At 34.6% G+C, this 24698-nt stretch overlaps 2 long non-coding RNA genes across 3 annotated transcripts; both read left to right on the top strand.

Annotated features, from left to right (window-relative positions):
* On the top strand, positions 41-4741 carry LOC110270594. Of its 2 annotated transcripts, none has more exons than XR_002360234.1 (6): positions 41-735; positions 1280-1356; positions 1782-2475; positions 3450-3519; positions 3682-3767; positions 3872-4741. It is a non-coding gene; the product is annotated as an uncharacterized LOC110270594 (long non-coding RNA). The 2 variants fall into 2 exon arrangements; XR_002360235.1 differs by having other exon boundaries at positions 3685-3767.
* LOC110270595 lies at positions 13083-13806 on the top strand. The gene is made up of 3 exons (XR_002360236.1): positions 13083-13248; positions 13393-13546; positions 13638-13806. It is a non-coding gene; the product is annotated as an uncharacterized LOC110270595 (long non-coding RNA).

Raw genomic sequence — 24698 nt, forward strand, 5'->3', positions numbered from 1 at the left:
GCATCCTCCTCGTTTTATGTTTTTAATTTTGAGTTTTCAGCTGCTTTTTCTTTGTTTAGAGTTTGAGTTTTTTATTTTAAAAAAGTTAACTTATACCAAGGCTAATCATTGTCAGTTTTATCCTAATTCAATTGAGTGGATTTTGTTTCTTATGGGAGTTTTTAATTTATTTAGTTTTATTTTGTGTTTGAATTCTGTACTTTGTTAATTTTCTATTTCTCTAATAAGTTGATGTTGTACTTTATAAACTGATAGGGTGCTTTATCAATGGGAGTCACCATTGATTCTTGGATTGATAGGGTGAGACAATTTTTTTTTATTATTTGTTTTTTAGAATAGGGAAGAAAAACCTGTTTTCCTTGAAATACTATTAATCATTAAAAAATTTTAATTTTGAGATACTTAGATGTGTTTGAGGATGGAAATATAAAAAAGAGAACAGAGATTATTTAGTTAGACCTAGAAACTCTATTGTTTATTGGATAAAATGCTTATTTGTTGCTTTACTTAACTTTCCGATGTGTCTTTTGCACATTGCTGAAGGGTATCTTACGTCCTTGCTAGTAGTTGAGCTTCTGTAGATGCTGCAAATCCCATTGAACTTCACTGTGAACCTTTGAAGTGTCTCTATTCTATTGGTTATCTTATAATTTTGAGTAATCAGATCAACAAGGTATAATTGCAAGCAATGAATACAACTAAAGAACAACTAAACTAGCTTATTAGTGGAGTGAGGTAAAAGATTGTTGTTCTGCTTTTCTCTTTTTTTTTCTCCATTTGTTTCCTATTGGAATTCCAACTCTTCTTTTTTTAACCGTTATTATTTTTTAAATTGTGATAAGCCAGTGTATAGTGTTTGCTTATGTTAGTCTAACTATTTATTTTCTTTTAATTAATAATTAGCTATATTTTTTTTTACCTGAGATTCAGAAATTAAAATCATGTTTTATGTTTAGGACATTATTATGATGAAATTGAAGCTAAATGGTGTCTCTTAACATAACAATCCTCATATGAGTTGTTAATGTTTTGTTTAACTTCTTATTTCTTAAAATCTACATTTTTGTTGTTTGTCTGTTGTTGCATCGAGTAAACTTATATGTACTTTCAATTAAAAAGGATTTAGTCACTTGAATTAGTTACTTGAATTGGATAATAATTTTTTATTAAAATGACAAGTTTTCTAATTGGACAATTTGTTAGGAAAGAAAATATTATATTTAATGGATGTAAATCATATTTAAATGTGGGATAATTTCTTTTTGTTCTTTGTTCTCAGTTTTCATGTATTATTTGGAGTTAGAAATGCGGAATAATTTATCTGGTTGAGAGACAAAGTTCTCACAGGAAGTTAAGGTGAATCATTTTTTATTTTGCTTATTGTTGTATAAATTATGTTTAATTTGTTCTCTTTTCTATGGTTTTATAGTGTTTAATATTGTCCTCTATTAAAAATTTAATGGGAAAAAATTTTGATATGTTTACTTACAATTCTTTCTTTTGTTCTTTCTATACTTTTTTGGTTTTTATTTTCTTGGATATCTATTTTGTAAAGACATATCTTTTCTTTTCCTTTTTTATGAAATTTCTGGTGTAATTGAGTTTGGAGATTTCTAACAGTTGGATGTATTTTACCTAGAAGCATCCATAGAAGATAAGATAAAATATAAGATAGAATTCTTACATAAAAATAATTCATATTCAAATTTCATATCTTTTTTTCCCTTATTTCATAATTCATTGGATAAATCTTGCTCTCTTATATAATTTTCTTTGTTCAGCTGGAGTTGTGAATTTGTGTGGACGAGACTTTGTGTCCTATATGCACAATGAATGTACTGGCAGTATTCTAAAAGATATGGCCCTTTTTACCTATTCTCTGTGAATTCTACATTATAGCTTGTCACTTCTTATTTATTGTTCCGCAATTCCCTTGCACATATCTCAGATTTTTCAATTATGTTAAATAATGACTCTTTATTTATGGTCAAAATTCTGAAATTTTGTTGGATTTCTTTTGTTTTCATAATAAAAGGAAGGAAAAATACATGAGATTTTGAGTTGAGGTTCTTCTTTTGTACCATAACTTTATCTTTATCACTGATGTAGTGATGTATAATTTTGTATTGTAACCAATATTTTGGAAAACATATCTCTTTTTTGTGATAAATAATCTAATTCAGGGATCACTGCTATGCAAAAAAAAAGTGTATAAATACATCTATTATAGCATTAACTGTTGAAAAATTGTTTCTACTTTGTTGGATTGTCTTATATTTTAAAGTTCAAGTCATGTATCTTTATTTATTTACCTACCTTTTTGTGTCTAGAAATTGGATATAGATATGTATTCTTCAATCTTATTAAAGAGCTTCGGACAACTGCATTAAAAATCTGCTGGAAAATGGAGGATGTGCTGCATACTGATGCTCCTTTAGATCATGCTTCAATTCGGATTTTCTTCAACCAAAATAGGTTAGTATTAGAATAATAATGTGATTAAGAGTATTGATTATTTGCTTTAGTCTTTTATATTGTTAGTATTAAAATAGTAATAATAATAATATTACAGTGAAAAATAATAATTATAATATTAAAATGCTAGAAACATAAAATTAGTATTGATATGGTTTTTTATGAGAAACTAGAAAATTAGTGTTTTCATGAACAATTTTAAATTCAGTTTCAAATAATGTAATATATCGCCATGTAATCTAAAAATAAAGTATATCCTATTTAATATGGATAATATGTGACATTGTTATTATTGTGATATTTATTGTTATTAATTTTGCACTCATAACTAATAATTGTAATGGAGATATTTATAATTAACATTCAATATAGGATAAAAAGGGATAATTTCTTTTACTTATTGTTATTATTATTTGAAAAGGGTTTAAACTTTTAATAGCTGACAATTAATTTTAGTATGCCTCTTCAGATACTTAACAGAATTTATTGTATACAATTTTATATTTATTATTTAAAAATAACTTCTTTTCTTTCTCTTATAAATTTTAATATATACACTTCTCTTGATGACATATGTATTTTTGTATAATAAAAGGTTAAATATACCTCATGATAATTATCTGCAAACATTTAAATCGTAGCTTAAAGAATTTGATGGGTCAAGTTCAAGGCGAAATCCAAAAGTCACCATTAAATGATTTCTACTCCTTATATTAGACCCGATTCTCTCCCTCAAGAATCACTCGGACTGAATGTTTCACAATTACAATCTGTAGCTTATGATCTCCAACGTTTCGCAATTCGTGCCATCTTCCCCGATTTTCTTTTTTCACACTTCTAGTGATTTCATTATATTTTTTCTTTGTGGATCTGATTGTTTGTTCCTGGTTTTGTTAACATTTGCTGCTGCTATTTATTTAATCATTGTAAAACATTTTTTTTATAATGGATAAAATATTAAATTTTTTCTACAGTGTTGATAAGGATATTTGAAGGATCAAACAGCTGAATGGCGATGTATGCAGGTACAAGTGGTTCCAACAGGTAAATTACTTAGTATAAAGTTCCTTAGATTTGAAAACATTATTTAGATTTCATGACAATCGGTAATGGTACGTACCTTTTTTTTTCTAACTTGTGTTTTAGCATCGTGGTAAATAGACATATATTTCACTATGGTGACTGAAATGTCTATGTGTCCTACAGTAGATATCCTTGATCTCCTTACTATGAGAAGACCATGACACATTCAGACCTGAGCGCAAGTCGATTGGTAGAATATCCTTAATGAAGTAAGTTCTTTCTTTAACAAACTTACGAAATATTGACTTTATATTTATTGTTGGTTATGTAGAAAACCCCTCCTGAACCCTTAAATATGATATATTCATTGCAGTACTTGTCCACTAAGTTTGCTGCATATCTGAAACCATCTGGGCATGGTTTCGTATGGAAGATAACTGGTCCACTTTCCAGTGTAGGAAAAATATCTTTTTTTTTTCTATCTCCTGAGAAGTGGAGGAAGAAATTTGGAGTGAAAATTTGGAGTTGAGTGAAAAGAGTGCTGTAGATTGTACAAGTTAAAGAGGAGGGACAAGCTTATCCTGAGATTAGCCTCCATACTGGACCAGCACATATAGTTGGAGATCAAGAAATTTTAATTTCTACTTAAAAATGGCTATTTATCTATTATCATGCAGAAACAAATATTTTTGCTTATGTATTCGATTGTACTGGACATGTTTTTGTTTTCTTTTTTCTTTCTCTGGATATTTGACAATCTACGTTTTAAATTTTTCAAATAATAGGTTTTCTTTTCATTCTGAATCCTTTTAATACTGTTTTACCTTGCATACGATTTTGATTTGGCGAAATCATTATTATCCCTTGTATTGAATGTCACGGATTAACAGAATTGGAATATGTAGTGGCCCTGACTTGGAGGATGCAACTTCTGTATATCATGACCATACTAACCAAAACCCTCTTCCACTTCCACAACCTTCAAAGCCTATTCTTGCTCCTGCTCCAAAGTACTTTCTTGCCCTCTTCTCTAACGTGTCATGTCCATATCTGAAGATATATGGTGAATGCAGCTCTACTGCAGGTTACTTCGTGAAGGATGTTCTCTTATATGGTCAAGTGTATGGAGATCTTGAAATGGCTTCAGCTAATGGAAGTGTTATATTTGGGTGAATTTTCTCATGGAAGTAATGTATGTTATTATGCATTTGTGGAAGTCATATGGTTGTTTTTAAATTTATAAACAGTCGCTTTGTCTTATTCAAATCATCAGATGACAATGATTTATGTTCTTCTTTTTCTTATCATTATTTATTATATTAAGTGTTACAGTTTCCATTAATACCATTTCATTGCATAAATTTAAACTCTTCCATCAGTGAAATTTATCAGTTTTACGAAAGATAGTGGTTTTTTGGTTTAGTTGTTTGGGCTTTGGAGACTCTGGTCAGACTCCAAGATAAACCTTTCATTGGTATTGAATAAGTTTACAGTTTTTTAGAGGCAATTGTGTTGTGATGTTTTGCTAATTATTTTTTCGTGTATGATAAATTAACTTGATCTGCTTAAATATGTATTCTATTTTTTATTTTTCCTTCCTTCCAATTTAACATGAGAGTTTGGTTTTTTCAGTCGTGGTGCTAGCCAGTCTGGAGATCTAAAGTCATCAAATGAAAAAGGATTTGATGGAATACCTGGATTTGAAAAAGCTAATTTTTCATTCATTTCACGACTTGCTTCTTCTAGCAAAGTGAAAAAGATGTTTGCTCATTATTTAAATGGAGTAAATGGAGATTGTTTTTTTTGCTATTGGACATGTTGTGCAGCCTAAACTGAATGTGACTCAATTATTACCAGACTAGTATGTCATTTCTCAAATATACTTTATTCGTTGTTATAAATTGCTCATTCGGGATAATTTTATTTTTTTAACCATTTGAAATGTTTTGCATGCTTGGATACTAAGTCTTTATTCTTCTGTTTATGATGTTTTCTTTTCAAAAATTCATACTTTGACATATCTGACATGGGGAAAAAAGATAAGACCTCATTATAGTGTCAATATGACGGGGACCTGACTGGATTGCAATATGGATCTCAACAATTATGCTTACTATAGGGACCTGACTTTAGCGCTTGAAAAGATATTTAGCTGTTTAACTCTCAGTGAGTTCTTCTTTACAAACTACCACTACTTTTCTTATAGTTATCATTATAGAATTAAGATAACACATATTTTGATAAAACACAGCTATGAAAATTATGTCAGAAAAGAATCCTTTATTCATATTTTACATTAGCATTATAATCTAAATTATAATTTTTGTCTAAAACACAACTATCATAACATTTAATTCAATAACTTGCTCCTTCTTTCTATTCAAATGTTAATAAAAACTCATTTTTTAGCTACTGATTTTATATCTTGCTCTTTCTTTCTACTCAAATATTAATAAAAATTCATATTCTAAGTGACATGATAATCACTGATTTTATATCGTCTCTTTCTTTCTATTCAAATGTTAATAAAAATTCATATTTCAAGTGATATAATTTCACAACTTCTTCCCAACCATTTTGCAACCAAACTTAATCTTTTTTTCATTCACTACTAATATACTTCTTGTTCCTTATTGTTTGGTAGCTTTATCATTGTAAGGGCTGGATTATTTTCTTATTCTTTTTCGACACAATTCTTTTAAATTATCTGAAAAAAATATAACATACATGTTAGATAATAGAATTATTTATATATAACATGCTATAAAGTATTATGCATGTAAAAGAAATAAACATAAATTTAAAAGTATATTTTATTATGAAATTCAAGATACAAGTATCTGAGATAAAAAAACATATAAATTGAAATATTATGCATTATCTAGATTTTCCAAATGTTTTGTATAAATAAAGTTTAGTTTGAGATCTTACTGCTTATTTTAATCAAAGGAAACACAGTTGCATGCTTGGCCATATCTACTTTGCTCTCTGTGATGTGGATTTTTCTCATGCTATCAATAGATTTAAAAAGTCATTGTGGTTGCTGGATTTAACATGAAAGAATATAAATTATATGAATGAAAAAAAATTAAAAAATATATATCAACTAGAGTACTTACGTTGTTTCTCATTTGATTTTTTGTATGCTAACTTCATGCAGGCAACTGCAAAGGATTGAAAACTCAGCTACTTTTTATCAGGTTTTGAGTGAATGGAATGGTTGGAATGATAATTCGTATAAATAGAATTACGGATTGTGTTGGTTTTTTTGTAAAACTGTGTGCTAGGGTCAAAACCACTCATTATAGTGGTTTCTATATCTGATAGTATTATGGTACCTATATATTATATTGTTTGAAAAGTGATTCATTTCATTGTCTTTATTTTTTTTATGCTATTCAATGGGTGTAACTTTATACAATAAAAAAACCAAACTTAATTGATGCTATCAATTACCAGCAATTTTTTTGTTGATTCCAAGCATTTGTAACTGAGTATTACATATAATTTTAATAATTGCGCAAAAACATGAACAATATATGACTCAAATGATACAGTAACAAAATTCAATCCTCCGGTGGTTTAATATTTTTGGTATGATTCATAGTAAATTATAATTTTGATTCTTATAAACTTTAATTTTGTAAAAAAAACCTTTGAAAAAAAGTTATATTTTAACTTTTCAAATGTAGTCTTAAGTTTCTTTTTTTATCTTCATAAAAAAATTACGTTTGTTATTTTTTATTATTAATATAGTGTATGTATTCTTATACAATGAAAAACATTATATATATCATTATAATTATCTGTAAACAAAAATTTTTTTATACTGGTATGTAGTACAACAACAACAACAACAACAACAATAATAATAATAATAATAAGAATAGTTGTAACACCCTAACTATCAAAAAGTCACGCTTCCGGCTGCGCCACTCTGATAGCTCGGGTATTACGACGACTCTTATACTATTTAATACTAAAATATGAACCTGTTTAAAACTTTAAACCGTAATACTGCTCCAAAATACTTTTGTTAGGTAACGTACATCCTTACATACCATAAAACTTACAAAACTCACAAAGAGTACATACTTATGTATATATATTAAATAATTTTACAAGCATTAACTAATACAATTCCTATCCCTCTCACAGAATGTATAAAGATAAAGGCGATGGAACAATAAATAATAACTAAAGCAATACAAAATATTATGACAACAACTAGATAAACTCTTCGTGACTTCTGCGTCCATATCCTGAAAAGAGAAATTTGTAGGGGGTGAGAACATCATCCTCGAAAGGGTTCTCAGTAGAGGGCTTTAGAGAATTACTATAATGGGATACGTGAAGGTAAAGCCGTTACAGTGATTAAAAACCGCCTTATGTATCTTTTCAAAAACAAAGGTTTACTATAAAAAAAGTATCTGAAATCTTTTTTGAAAGAGGAAACTACTCATTTCTTAGAAATTCAAAAGCCTTTCAAAAAGTTCATCTATGCTGAACCAGATTAGTTTTTCATACTTTTCTAAACCAGAAACATCAACCAAACGTGGCCTTCAGCCCACCTCATGATCAACCACGGCCCTAGGCTCAAATAGTCCAAATAGCCAATCCACCACAATCCAACAGAATTTCAGTCGCAAGCACAAATAGGAAAACTCAAGCACAGACAAGCAGTTACATCAAGTAGAATAATTAACAGTTACACACAATTAATCACAGAGGCAAACCAAGTACAATATGCACACCCAAATAATGTCACATAGATGCATATGATGAATGCCTGTCCTAGTGGCTGATAAGTCTCATCTGTCGGTTATAAAGCCAACTGGACAAGTCCTGGTAGCTAACCTTGGACTGTCCCTCTGTCGTGCATCCCCAACTCGAGTTATTCACAGTCATAATCATAATTCACCTCCAACACCCTCACTGGTGTATATTCACGAGGGCTGATGAATGGGTTTTTGATGGTATAGAATTTCACAAATGAATTCTCGTTACAAGTATAGTTTCTAAACCAACAATAATCCTTTCATACAAAAATTTGTTTGTCACAAGTAACAAACCCCTAAAATTAATAACTGAAGTATTCAAACCTCGGGTCGTTCTCCCTAGGAATTGCAATAAACTATTCTTATTATTGGTTATGAATTATGTTTTGGGATTTTTGAGTTAAGAGACAGGAAATATAAATTGCAAAGAAATAAACTAACACTAACAAAAGCTCTTGGCAAGGTATGAGAACTAGAAGTCCTATCCTAGCTATCCTTATCAATTGTGATGAGAATTGTCCATTGTTCCTACTTAGTTAACCTCTAACTTTGAAGGAAAGCCAAGTGGATGAATTAACTTGATTCCACAAGTCCTAGCCTAATCATGATGAAAGACTAGCTTTAGTGGCATTCAAGTCAATTAGCAACTTCTAATCACCAATCAACAAAGGAATTAGATAACTCAAGAGTCACTAATTACTTTACCTAGGCCAAGAGGGGAAAAATCTATTCTAAAATCCAACCAAGCATTTTATCAAGCACTTGGAAGGCATAAAAGGAAAGCATAGTAAAATTATAATGAAAGTAAATCTATATTACTCAATTGCAAGGAATTAACAACAATAAAGCAAATCAACAATGAAGGAAATCAAAACATGAATTGCATTAAAGAGGAAATAGGAGAACAAAAGTGCATCAACATAAAAGTAGAGAATTACAAGAATTAAATGCTAAACTAGAGAGAGGATAAGTAGAAGAACAAGAATTGATAAAGGAAAAGTAAATCAAAGCATGAAATTAACCTAGATCTAAGAAATTTTAATATAGATCTAACCTAATCCTAATTCTAGAGAGAAGTGAGAGCTTCTCTCTCTAGAAACTAACTTTTCTTCCAAAACTCAACTAAACTAAAGTAATTGGTCACTAATTGGTTCATCCCTCTTCAATCCTTGGGTTAAATAGCTTAATAAGTGAGTTGGATTGGGTCCAAAATGCTTTAGAAATTGGTGGCCACGAGTTGCCTTTAGTGAGTCACGTGCAGCATTCCATGCGTACGCGTACATCACGCGTACACATCCCTAAACGCTAGGAAACTATGACAAATTTTATATCATTTTGAAGCCCCGGATGTTAGCTTTCCAATGCAACTAAAACTGCCTCATTTAGACCTCTGTATCTCAAGTTATGATCGATTAAGTACGAAGAGGTCAGGATTGACACCTTGCAATTCCTTCATTTCTTCATGAGTTCTCCATTTCTACATGCTTTTTTTCCATTCCCTCAATCCAATCTTTGTCTCCTAAACTTGAAATCACTTAACAAACATATCAAGATATCTAATGGAATCAAGGTGAATTAAATTTAGCTATTTTAAGACCTAAAAAGCATATTTTCACTCTTAAGCACAATTAAAGGAGAATTTACAAAACCATGCTATTTTAGTGAATAAATGGGAGAAAAGTTGACAAAACCCTCTAAATTCAACATAAGATAAACCCTAAAAATGGGATTTATCAGGGGCGAGCTCATCCGAAACTTTCACAGTGTCCGGCCATACTTACGACATAGGGTCAGCATTGTATCGAGTCTCAACCTGGAGCACGTGGTGGCTAGCCACTGCTTCTACCCAGGGAAACTCGTATCTTAGATAATTGGAAGTGCAATAATCACTTTATCAATTCAATAACCATTCATATTCATACTCAGCCCTCCGGCTCATAACATATTCCACAACCAGCCATGATTCATTATCATATACAGCCATTCCGGCTCATAACATATTCCACAAACAGTCATAATTCATTATCATATATAGCCATTCCGGCTCATAACATAATAGCACTTCCACCATCCAACATCATAAAACTCATAAAATCATCATTCAAGCCATAAATCACTTTTCTCAAAGCACTTTTTTTTGAAATCAAATTCAATTAATCTCAGTCTTAACTTCAAAATCCGCATTCTCAAATCACTTCTAGCTTATAAGCCAGCTTTCACAAAAGAAATTTCCTTTTTCAAAACAAGCCACATTTCCACAACATCCTTCTAAAACTCTCAAGCAATTCGGCAACTAGGCCAAATTAAAAATCTCTTATGAAAGCTCCAAAAATCAATAATCCCAAAAATGAATTTGGTAATAGAAATTTCTCAGTAGAGTCTCAAGACTTTAGGGAAGGACAACCTATCTCAATTTCTTAAAAATTCATTGAAACTCTTAAAATCATAGATTCTTGGTTTAAGTAAATATAAAGTCACAAGTCCCAACCCAATCCAAAGCCAATTCACTTGAAACGGAACTGATTCATTTAAATAAAAACCACTTTCAGGTTCCTCCTTAAAACCAATTCTCTAACTTCTTCCAAAATGTCACAGACACAATTATTCACTCAAGAATCTAATTTTCTTCAAAATAACTAAAAGGTCCTCTGAATGAAATCCTTAAGTCTAACTAAAAGCATAAGCCCTTTTTATATTAAAAATCAATATTAGAACATAGAACTTTTCTTCAATGATTTAAAATGGTAAAGTAATTCCTTTCTAAGTAAATCGAACTCAAGATATATAGTTTTCTCAAATAAATGAAACTCGAAAACATAACTATTTTCTTAATAAATCAAATAATACAATTTCTCAAATCCCAAGCCTTTCTAAATAACTTTTCAAACAAAGTCTAAGGTTTTTATAGAAATTTCGACAGCACCTCCCCTAAAACTTGGACTTTGCCACCCTTTTTGGGTCCCAACCAAACCATTCCACAACCCCTTCCACGGGTTCAAAACCAAATCAATTTCAAATCAGATCGATTCCAAAAATTCATATCATTCTCATCTTTCAAGAAATAAATTTGGACTCAATTCCTTTACAACAGATTAAACTTGATTTCAACAAATTTTTAAGAAACAATTTTAAAGAAGCACTTCAATAACAGTCTGCTTTACAAAACCAAATAATAATCCAGTCACACAAGCATTCGTATTCATCCAAGCCAACCAACATCACATAAGACTTATACAATCACTCAAGGCTACAATTTTACCACATAATATCCATATATAATAATTCCAGTATATAAAATATGCTTTTTCTGGAAAGGCCCCTACCTCGATTGTCGAAATTATAATCCAAACGCCTCTCAGAAATCCTTTCGTCTCAACCCAAAATCAACGGCAGCTCCAAAGCAAGCCCCACACATTTTTGCAGTAGCATAAATAGCTCTAAGTCACAACAAGTAACCTCGGTTACTAAATCCTAAGAACATTAACATCGTAAAGGCTCTAATACACGTGTAGAACACTAACGCGGGGCTTTCGAAACAGAAGTACTTACTGAACTAGCGAAATGAAACAGTGGCGGGCTCTGAACCAGTTTGACAGCGCCCCCGGTAGCCACCTCAAGCGGCAGCGGCAACCGGACTCCGGCGATGGGGACATAAACCCACAAACAAAGAAGATAAAGTTTCCAAAATCTTAAACGAATGAAAACCAACTCAAAAACTCTTACCGGTAGGGTTTTCCGACGACGGCAGTGGGGCTCTGGGTGGCAGAAGCAGCCAGAAGCTTTGTCGGTGGTCCCGGATGTCGCAGAACTGTTCCCAGCGGCCAGAGGTGCAGCGGCCATGGCATCAATGACAGCGAGACTCCAATGGTGGCAGAAACAACCCTATTCACAGCACCGCTTCACGTGCTCCTCTCTCACAAGCAGCAGCAACAACCGTCGTCTTCGGTGACGATGGAGGCACGGCGGCGGCGCTCCCCCTCTAACGCGGCTTAATGGCGACACTGAGGCTCCCTTCAAAGCGGCGACGGCGGCAACCTCGTGGCAGCAGAGTGTGACGAATCTGGCAGCACAGGCGGCGAGTGGGCGGCGCGATTCCCTCCTTTATAGCCCTCTCTCGCCTCATCTCTGATTTGCAGTGGAGGTGGCTTCATGGACAGCAACGGTGGTCTCCCCTCATCCTCGCGACGGCAGTGCGATAGTCCCGAGCAGCGCAACGGCAGCAAGCTAGGCAGTTCCTTCCTCCCCTGCACGTGCGCTCTCTCCTCCGTCCTGTGGCTATGGTTCGTGGCTTCTTTTCCTTCAATGTCAACACGACGGCACAGCGGCAGTGATGCCCGCTAGCGTTGTCCTTCCTCTTCCCCTCTCCTCTTCTCTGATCTCTTTCTCTCTGGTTCTCGTTTCTTCAGGGTTTGTGTGTTTGTGCTGTTTTGGGGGAAGGTGGGTTTCAGCTGAGGCAAAGGAGGTTAGGGTTAGGAATTGGAGAAATTAGGGTTTAGGTAAAATTAAGTTTAAGGGTAGCTTTGTAATTTTAAATAAAAATAGGGATAATATAGTAATTAGAAATAAATTTTAATCCAACAATAATAATGTATAAAAATACTATTTGCTCATCAATTTTACAAATTATTTTCAATAAAATGTTCAAATCCAAAAATTAGAAATAATATACTTAATTTCTTTATTTTTCAAAACAGCAGTATTAATATTTTAAAATATTTATTATTTAGTTTTTTATTATGAGAGTGCAAATTGCAATTTAAAGCAGTAAGAACAAAAGGCTTATAGTTGTTCGTTTCATTTATATGTTTACTTTGCAAGATAAAATTTTCTATGTTATGGGAACAGTTACAGAGGTTGTTGATAATCCAAATTGGTGGTATTATTCATGTGTTTGTGGAAATGCTGTTGTTGCTGATGATAATACTTATCATTGTGATATTTGTGACTCATGTGTGGAACATGTGGTTTTAAAGTAATGTTTTCTCTCATCCTATTTTCTTGTATTATGTGATTATATGATATAAGTAACTTTTAATAGTTTAGATTGTAAGTTAGTTAAATTACTTCGTGTTAACAGGATAATTTATTTGTATTTTCTCTATATTTATTTTTATAGGTATAGAATAACTGGCATTGTTGATGATGGAACATCATTTGCAGTATTTGCACTTGTTGATAATGCTGCAACAAAATTATTTGGAAAAACTTGTGCCGAAGCTTTCTTGTATATAGAGAAAGAATTCTCCTCAGATTGAAATGTTGTCTCAATGGTATATTTTTTTTATTTCCTCAATTATTTGATTGCTATTTTCACGTGTTTGTTCATCACCTTATCTGACATAAATCAATTTGTTTTGTAAGGTTAATCAATCTAGCATCGTCCCCCTATTTCATGGAGTTATTGGAGATAAGATAGTGTTCAAAGTTTAGATGCGCAATGTTTTTGGACAACATTATTTTTGTCAATTTAAAGTTGTTAATCTGTTTGGTGATATAGCTGGACCATCTTTGCCTGTTCAGTGTCTTAATGTATGTGGTTATTAAAGAATAAATATAAAAAAATTATTTCCTTAATCAAGTTTACAATTTTTTGTTATATTATAAAAATTATTCATTATATACATATAAAAAAAATAATATCTAAATAATTTTTATATTTTACTAATTTATTACCATCTCTAACAAGATCAGAACCCATCACCTCCCCTATATTTTTATATCTTTTAAAAAATAATCAAAAGACAAATATAGAAAAACTAAAAGTCACGGACTCCCTCACCCCTTCAAAAAAGAAAAAGGAAACAAAAGTGAATCTAGTGGCCCTTCTTCATCTCTCTCTGACTTCTCACCTCATTCAACCAAGAAACCCTAAGATCCAACTTTTTCACAGTCAAACCGCATAATCTCCTACCACATACGAAGGCGTCATCGACTACAGTGCATGCCAGCACCCGTGACTTGTCTGATAACAACGTCCTCAGCTTTTTCGCAGACAGCATTTTTCTTTGGGTTGTTGACAGATTGAGACTACAAACTTCGTGCTATTATCAGGACTCGAGCATCTTCTAAATTGTCAGAAATTTGAACAACAAGGTGAAGTTTTGCCCTGATCATTGTACTCCCAACGCACAACCTTTTATTTGCTGTTTCTTCTTTTGCATGTCTTTTCTCTGTTGGTAACTTTCCTTTCATTAATTTGATTAAGTGAAGTTTTGGGTTTTGAAAAGATTGAGTTCATAAGTTGATTTTCCAAGTCTGAATATGCGGAGTCCAAACATATTTTGTGACAAGGTGGAATGCTGTTTTTTGAAATAACTCATTTGTACTGTTATTATTATTATCACATTTTTTTGTTATAAAAAAGTTACATTAATAAAAAGTTACTGTTGTTTCTTTCTTTCTGTTTGTTTGCAGATAAACCAAAGAAGTTGTTTAAACACTGTTCTCCCAACATGAGTGTTGTTGCATGTAGAAGTGATTGCAAAAGGTAGACAATGTATTATTTGTGTTTTCTACTAATGATTTTATGTTCTGTAATGTAAACACACTGAATGGAGTTGATTTAGACATTTCTTTGGCACAAAACAACATTGGCCACTTGATAAAGAATCAAGAATTATATTCGGTGCTTACAAAGGACGGGTACATGTAACACCCTACCATACAGAGACTTATGCTTAAGTCATAATTCAGAGATGGCAAGGTATTATGACCTCTAAAACAAAAATTTAGTACGTATAGTAGTATGAATAATTGATTATAACTAGGAGCCTTTGTAGAAAAAGGGGTAAACAAAAACCGTAACTCGAACGCGCAACACTCCGATCGATAACGTAACGAGCAAAGGATAAGCTAACGCAAGATCATATATATAAAGAGTGTCAAAAATGGGAATATCAAGACTCAAAATCCGGCTGCGAAGATAACCGGTCCGAGCATAGCAATATATACATATGATAAAATAAGGAAAACCCCAAAGGAAACCCAAAAGGGACACAAATACAGAAATCTAATCTCCAAAATCCCCTCTAGAAGGAGTCATCACAGTTTGTATTATTTAATGGAGATAAAAGTATCTAAACAACATATATAACCCAAAACAGAGTCCCGAGAACAAAGGATCTTCGCTAAATCCAGAAGTCTCCAGCATGCCTCAACGAGAAGCCTCGCGTCCTGCATCTGAAAACCACAAAATCCGCATGGGTGAGAACCAGAGGTCCCCAGCATGGTAACAGCTTCCACATATATAATATATAATAATAGAGGAAAGCCGAAGGCAATCCTAGAAATTTCTCCAGATAATATCAAAGCTTATAAACAAGCTAAACCGTAAGTGGCAACTGACTAAAGATTCTTCAGTCTAACTAATACTTCCCTTTCCAATCCCTTCAGACCTCCCAACCACCAGCAGGAGTATAATATAGCAAACACAGTTATATCAGACAAGAGATTTTACAAATAGGAACAGATAAGGTATTTAGGCAATTAGCAAGTAATATGCAGTCAAATAGGCAATCTCAAACAATTCATGTAGTATGCTTATGATGCATGCCTGTCCCTAGTGGCTGATGATATCATCTGTCGGTTATAGAGCCAACCCGACAAGTCCTGGTAGCTAACCATCGGACTGTCCCTCTGTCGCGCATCCCCAACTCGAGTTATACTCATCATAAACTTGATCATAATCATGATCCATATCCATCACCCTCACTGGTGAATATTTACGGGGGCGAGCTCATCCGGGCCTTTCACAGTGCCCGGCCACACTTACGACATAGGGTTAACAGAGCTTCGAGTCTCAACCTGGAGCACGTGGTGGCTAGCCACTGCTACTACCCAGGGAAACCCTCATCTCCGATGGTGGAAGTGCAAACATTCACAATTCATTCAACAGCATATATGCATTTATACTTAGCCATAAACATGGCTCCGCCGTCACACGGCATAATCCAGCCATCCGGCTCACGGTTAAATCCATAACCAGCCAATTCATTAACAATTATGGCCCTTCGGCCCATGGCATAACAAGCACTTCCACCGCCATCCTCCGCATCTCACAAAATCATCTATGATCCTCAATGATCATTCATTTTTCCCCTTGCTTCACTCGCAAGTTACCACATTCACTAGCCCTTTTTCTCATGCTAGGCATATCATAATGATTTAAGACATAAGTGGTGAGATCGGAGGCTTAGAAGTATGAAATTTGGCTTTTAAAACTCAAAAATCAACTTTGGGATGAAAACGAGGCCACGCGTACGCGCACTCCACGCGCACGCGTGGATGGCCTTAAAACTCATCGACGCGCAAGCGTCATACGCGCGAACGCGCGGGTTGAAAAATATCCAAACGGCGCGCAAGCGTCAGCCACGCGTACGCGTGGGTGCTCTTGCGCCCCAGGCACAAAACTGGCACAACTCTGGCACAACTCTCGAAAAAATGGCTGGGCATTTGGTGCAGCGCATCGATGCACCCGCGCATACCACGCGTACGCGTGGATGGTGTTTTCTTGAAGAACGGCGCGTACGCGCCAAGTGCGCCTACGCGCGGGGGGTGATTCTGCTAAAATTTTTCTAAGTTAAAAGCTGCAGAATTCACAGATTCAACCCCCAATCTTCCGGCGGACATAACTTCCTCATTTTAAATCGTTTTTCCCCCGTTCTTTGAACGACATGGACATCCCGGATCCAATTTCATTTCTAAATAGATTTGGCACAAATCAGAGATCCGTAGTCCAAGTTATGTCCCGTCAAAGTATACCCAAAAACCATGTTTTCATACAAAACCACAAAGTGCCATTTTCAAAACAAGCCACTTTCAACTCTTTTCAAAATCAATCAAAACACGCCAATTTCAACCCTTCTCTTTGAAATCATTCAAAATGTACCAAAATCAATAACAAGCCATCCTCAACTCACACATTGACCCTTTACCCAAAATTCCCAAAATCACCATCTAACCATTTTAACACTTCTCAATCAATGGCTAAAGGACAAACACAATATCATGTCATACATCCTCCCTCATCCCAATTTCCAATAATACCATTTCCAATCAACAATCATTATACATAATCAATATCATACTCACCATCAACATGGTACCACCCACCAATTCAACCTTAATCATCCATCAAGCATATATCACAACATGCATTTCTCATATATCACACAATCAAGGCATCAATATTCATAATCACATATATGAACACATCATATATCTCAACCATTCAACAACACCAACAATTCAATGCCTATCTTAGGGCCTCTAGCCTAAGTATTTCCTACCACATTACATATTAGATACGGGAAACCGAAACCATACCTTAGCCGAATTCCCAAGCTCAACCGGAGCACTTCCAAACCACTTGTACACAAGCTCTCAAGATATCAATACCTCCAAGAACAGATTTTATCACACAAAACCCTCTTCCAATCTTTCCAAGATCATCACTCAAGCTCCAATATTCACATATACACAACCTACGCCACAATCATCATACCCATACACAACATCTCAATACCCAAACCACATAGAACAACAAATTACACTAGGGTTGAGAATCTTACCACACCCAAGGACCAAGGAGACAAGATTAACCTTCTCCTTCAAGAGAGTTGGGTCCTATAACATCAAAGAATCCAAAATCTCAACATTTTTGCTCATGAACTCGAAATCAAGGGCTGGAATTTCGAACAGTAAAATGTGGCTTACCTCAAGATTGATTGTATGGGTTTTGTAGAGCTCTCCGCGGTGAACGCGTGGCCATAAACGGAGCGGCAATCGGAGCTCTAGATCAAAAGTTATGGTGGTTTGAAGATCAACCAAGGGAGAGAACTTGAGAGAGTGTTCTTCCCCCCTCCATATTAGTTTTCAGCGTGTTTGAGTGTGTTGTGAGGAGAGAGAATGCAGAAAACTAGGGTTTTGGTTTAGTTATGTTGGGCCAAGGGCCCACTTTGGGTCCGGTCGGCCCGGTTTGGCCTGTTCGGTCCAATCTTGGTCCGATTTCCATAAAATTGGTACCGAAATTCTCGTCTCGCTCTCCTCTATCACATTTAGCCATAAAAATAATATTTTTGGCTTTCTAGAATAAATTCTCTTTTTATGGGTTAATTAGCCGTTAATTAACCGGGTCTTACAGTACACATTTAAATTAATATATAATTTGTGCTTTTTTTTTGGTAACCATGTAAAAAACAGATAAATTACATGTAACCCAATTAATAAAATCTATCATAATAAATTAAATGTATGTGATAAATGTTTTTTTTAGGATGATGTGTTGGTACCAGATAGAATAATTGCTAGATATGGTGCTGAGTTGAAACATGGAATTGTCCTAATTGATCTCTGTGACAATTGTATCAAGCACAAAATAAAAACTCGAGGAAAAAAAATCTGGATACCTTCACCTAAAGTAGAGAAGTTACTTGCTTTCTATAACTTCAGAAGCATGGTAAGGATTTGTTTAATGTATGTCACAAGTGGAATATTTTTTATGACTCCTCTGGATAAGGGAAATAACCCAATATATATGGATTTTTATGAATCTCACTATGTTAAAGATATTATTGGGATATCTTTGTTAAAAGTTATCCAGGATAAGTTAGGGTTAAACTACTTTGATGCATTGGATGATGTTGCTTCTAGTATAGAGAATAATGGGATGCATGAGAATATGAAAAGGTTAGAATTTACATTTTTTTAATTATTGTTAATTTTGTACATGTTATACTTTAATTATTATATTTATTAACATATTTATTTTTAAATATGTCTATAATTCATTGTATAATATCATGTTGCTATTTGCTTCTTCGGTTGTCTATTTTTTCAATTATTTTGAATTTTTTCCCTTTTTTTATTAATTGCACTTGTAGTCTTGAGATGTAAAGAATTGTCAAGAACAATTCAAAAGCAAGCGCTGTCCAGAATAGATCAAAGACAAAAAAGAGAGGGTATGTTCATTTTTTTTATTTAATATTATACTAGTGTTACATGAGTTCTTGATTTTGTCATTCTCTGTATAAACTAATTGGTAGTTCAGTTTGTTACAATCAAAATGTATTAGGTAGAACAATTACTTTCTATTTCAGAATCTTTTGTATAATATCATATTACATGTTTGATTGTTATCATTTTTAATTTGATGACATTTTTTTATAAATTATCATTGAAACAAACAGATATGTTATTCTACATCATTGCAAGACATTGACTAAGCATGATGTCAAGGCTGATCGAGTTGTAAGTTTGTGATGAGTCCATATTTTACGATATATTTTAGTTTGATTTGAGTGGATTTCATCACATAAACCCCTATTTATTCATCTAGATAGCATGCTTTTGAGATTTCTTCCTAAATTGTGCTTGAGAGTGAAAACATGCTTGTGCTTAAATTAGTCAATTTTAATTCACTTTAATCCCATTTGGGGCCGTGATGTATTTGTTAAGTGATTTCAGGTTTCCATGGCAAGTATGGGTTGAAGAAGTGAAGGAAAGAGCATGCAAAAGAGAAGAAACCATGAAGAAATGGAGTTTGGAAGTTTCAGCACACGTGCGTGTGCACAAGTGCTCGTGCGTACGCACAGGAAGGATTTGCAAGCGACGCGTACGCGTGGATGGACTTTTGCGCATCGACGCGTACGCTTGATGCGAATTACGTAAGCTCATTAATGCAAATCGCTAGGGACAAATTTTGGGCCTCCAGAACCTAGTCCAACTCATTTCTGAAGCTATATGAGGCCAAAGTGAAGCTGAATGAAGGGGCAATTAGGGTTAGCTTTTATCATGTTTTAGTGTAGTTCTCTAGAGAGAGAAGCTCTCCTCTCTCTCTAGAATTAGGGTTGTTTAGTTTAATTTCTTGTAATTTCTTCTTTTAATTCTTCTTTCTATTTACTTTTCCTTATCATTTATTGTTATTGCTTCTTTGTTCTTCTTCATTTCTCTTGTTATTTCTTCTATTTTGTCACTTTTATGTTTTATGAACACTCTTGTCATTTTAATTTTAATCAATGCCAATTTATGTTTCCATGTCATTTATTACTTTCTTTAGTTGTCATTATCATTTTCCTGCTTTGGTAGTTTTAGAATTTATTTTATTACAATTTAATATTATTTTATTTTCATACACACCAAGTGTTTGATAAAATGCTTGGCTTAGTTTTTACTTAGTTTTTCTACACTTTTGGCTTGGAATTATTGACTTTGGTGTTCATTGAGTCATTGATGTCCATTCTTGTTTGATATATTAGAGTAGTTAGTTGATTTGGTCTCCCTTGACTCTATGTGACCCCTTAGTGTTGACATAGGACTTAGGGATTGAAATTAACTATGCCTATTTGACTTATCTTCGATGTAAGATTGACTAAGTAGGATTAACTCTTCATAATCATCATGTGTTTGTGGTCAATGACTAGGATAGGTAGCCTTAGCTCTCAATTACTTGCCAAGAGGTTATCTTGCATTTTAAGTTTCCTTTCCTTGCATTTAATTGCTTTGACTTTTAATTCCTTGCATGTTTATTTAATTGCCTTTATGTTTAATTTCTTGCATGTTTAGCTTTCACACTCTTGGTTGAGAAATTGGGTGTTTGGGTGGAATTGAGTTGTGGATGTCCATTCTATATTGTGTGAGAATAGTTAATTGGTTTGGTTTCCATTGACGCTAGTCTTTCACTAAGTAATTAGTGAGTTGACTAGGACTTATGGATTGAGATCAATTACACTCTTTTGACTAATTCTCAAGGAGGATTGACTAATTTGGATTGATTCCACACAATTGCCATGTTTGTGGTCCATAACTAGGATAGGAATCCTAAATTACCCACTTCTTACTAAGAGTTCTTTTTAGCATTTAATTTCCCTTTCTTGCTTTAATTGCTTTGACCTTTAATTTCTTGCATGCTCATTTGATTCCTTGCTATTTACATTTCTTGCTCTCTCTTGCATTCACAATCTCCATGCTCTCTCTCTCATAGCCAATAATTGTACATTTCATTGCAACTCCTAGGGAAGACAACCCGGGAGCTAAATACTCTTGGTTTATATTTGGTTTGAATTTATTATTTGATCTTGAGAATTCATTGTTGGTTTGGACTATGCTACCAACGAATCGATTCTTGTTTTGATTGATTCCGAACCATGCAAGAATTCTCTTGTCAGTTTGCATAATGATAGTTTCATATTTATTAGTTACTTTAATTTTTTTTGGAATTAATTTTTTTAGTATATCCCGTATCAATTTGCTAAGTTACTGCTTGAGTTAGGAGGATAAAAAAAATTGGAAGTTTGTTGTTGAGGAATCAAAGATTACTACAAGTTTTGAAATATAAAGGCAAAGAACGAGAATACAAAATTGGTCCTAAATGGAAAGATTTTGTGAAAATGCACAAACTTAGAACCAGAGATTCATGTGCTTGAGATGGTTTCGAAAAGATTTTGTGAAAATGCATAAACTTAGAACCAGAGATTCATGTGTTTGAGATGGTTTCGAAAGAGGATAAGCTGATTCGAGTTTCTGTAACTAGGAAGTAGTACATTAGCTGGTTTAAAACTTTTTGATGTTATTTTGGGATATGTATTATATTTTAAAGTTTAGGCTTTGCATGCTCTGAAAGTTAAAATATGTGCAGTGGGTGAATTTGTGACCTAATCTATGTAATCTTTTGTTAACTGGTGTGAATAGTTGCTCTAAACAAATATGAAGTATTTGACTTTGTTTTTTCTTTTCTTGTAATGACAACCAAATTATTATGGTTTTTTTTTAAACTATGATATTGATATTAGGTATGATTCTTGTAAAAGATATTTTAGATATATTGAATAGTTTATTTTTCAATATGTTCATAAAACTGTGGGTCATTAAGCCACGCGTCATTCTCTCAATTAACCAGAATAAGAAAAAGAAAACGGGGGTAATGCAAACACGTTACATTACATTACATTCTGCCTTCTAATCTTCTCCCCCTGCCCGTGCATTTCACTTCAACCCGTCCACTCTTTTTTCTCCTTGAAAACCCTAAATACCATCCTCATCTTCATTCTCTCATCGATGACCCACTCCGTTGTTGTGGTCAATATCATTGCTGGCTATTGACGTTTCGTTTGCCTCTCACACCATGTAGTTTGATACCTAATTCCCGAAGAATAGCTCTTTGAACCCCAATTTGAAGACCCTAACCAATCAAGCTAGGCGAATTATTCATCTGGGAGAACGGTTCTGGTGTTGGTGATGGTGATGGTGAGTTTCAGCCGGGGAGATGCTCGCGATGATGATCTCAACCGTCGCTGTCTTCGTGCAGGTATTTGATGACTTGCATTATCTACCCTTTTTTCTTGCATAAAAAGGACTATAAAAGAGCATAATCTCATTTGATCATCGCAATTCATGCATTATTTGATGAATATTATGGTACATTGCTTTGAAATGGGTTTTTGCTGAATTTCAGGTGAAAAAGACATCAAAAAGGGGAAGAAAACAACAAAACAAGCTGGACGTGTGAAACTGGCGTGCCACTTGGAGCAAACGCCACAAAAAGATATGGGCGTGGCACGCCAGTACTAATTTCCAGAAAGGATCCTCAAGCTATTTATATGGGGGTGGCACGCCAGGAACTGAGCGTGGCACGCCAGTTATGATTTCCAGAGGAGCATGATTGAAGAAAATGTATGGGCGTGACACGCCAGTGTAATTTTACAGAAAGCAATGTTGAAGGCCACTAAAGGGGCGTGGCACGCCCAACCCCTCACATACTATGGGTGTGCCACTTGAGCCATGGGCGTGGCATGCCAGTTCATCATTCCAGAAGTGGTCATCACTTGGGTGTGCCACTTGGTATCGAAGGCGTGGCACGCCAGCTTCAAAAGTCACTTGGGCGTGCCACTTGAAAGGCCAGGCGTGGTACGCCAAGCTGGAAAGTATCACACTAAAGGGGGCGTGCCACTTGAGCATCAAGGCGTAGCATGCCAGTACAAAGATTCTAGAGAGCAACATTGAAGACCCAAAAGGCTGGGCGGGCCACTTGGTATCGAAGGCGTGGCACGCCAGCTTCAATTGTCACTTTAGTATGCCACTTGAAGAGCCAGGGGTGGCACGCCAAGCTGGAAAGAGCTACATTGAAGTAGGCATGCCACTTGAGTATCAAGGCGTGGCACGCCAGTAAAAGTTTCCAGAGAAGAGGTTGAAAGCCAAAAAGGCTGGGTGATGAGCGGATATTTTATACGCTTTTTGGGGATAATTTCATATAGTTTTTAGCATGTTTTAGTTAGTTTTTAGTTTATTTTCATTAGTTTCTAGGCAAATTCATATTTCTGGACTTTACTATGAGTTTGTGTGTTTTTCTGTAATTTCAGGTATTTTCTGGCTGAAATTGAGGGAGCTGAGCAAAAATCTGATTCAGGCTGAAAAAGGACTGCTGATGCTGTTGGATTCTGACCTCCCTGCACTCGGAATGGATTTTCTGGAGCTACAAGACTCCAAATGGCGCGCTTCCAATTGCGTTGGAAAGTAGACATCCACGGCTTTCCAGCAATATATAATAGTCCATTCTTCGCTCAAGGATAGATGACATAAACTGGCATTCAACGCCAGTTCCATGCTGCAGTCTGGCGTCCAGCGCCAGAAACAAGTTAGGAGTTAGAGTTCAACACCAGAAAAGGATCCAAAGCTGGCGTTGAATGCCCAAAACAGCACACACCAAATGGGCCCCAGAAGTGGATTTCTGCACCATCTATCATAGTTTACTCATTTTCTGTAAACCTAGTTTACCAGTTTAGTATTTAAACAACTTTTAGAGATTTATTTTGCATCTCATGATTTTTTTAGATATGAACTTTGTACTCTTTGATGGCATGAGTCTCTAAACTCCATTGTTGCGGGTGAGGAGCTCTGCTGTGTCTCGATGAATTAATGCAAGTATTTCTGTTTTCCATTCAAACATGCGTGTTCCTATCTAAGATATCCATTCGCGCCTAATTATGGAGCAGGTGATGATCCGTGACACTCATCACCTTCCTTAATCCATGAACGTGTGTCTGACAATCACCTCTGTTCTACATCAGATTGAATGAATATCTCTTAGATTCCTTAATCAGAATCTCCGTGGCCTAAGCTAGATTGATGGCAGCATTCATGAGAATCCGGAAAGTCTAAACCTTGTCTGTGGTATTCCGAGTAGGATTCTGGGATTGAATGGCTGTGACGAACTTCAAACTCACGAGTGCTGGGCGTAGTGACAGACGCAGAAGGATAGTAAATCCTATTTCGGTACGATTGAGAACCTGCAGATGATTAGCCGTGCGGTGACAGCGCACTTGGACCCTTTTCACTGGAAGGATGGATGGTAGCCATTGACAACGGTGATCCACCAACACACAGCTTGCCATAGGAGGACGTGCGTGCGTGAACAAGAAGACAGAGGAA

This window comes from Arachis ipaensis, chromosome B04, assembly GCF_000816755.2.
Source record: "Arachis ipaensis cultivar K30076 chromosome B04, Araip1.1, whole genome shotgun sequence".
Taxonomy (NCBI): Eukaryota; Viridiplantae; Streptophyta; class Magnoliopsida; order Fabales; family Fabaceae; genus Arachis; species Arachis ipaensis.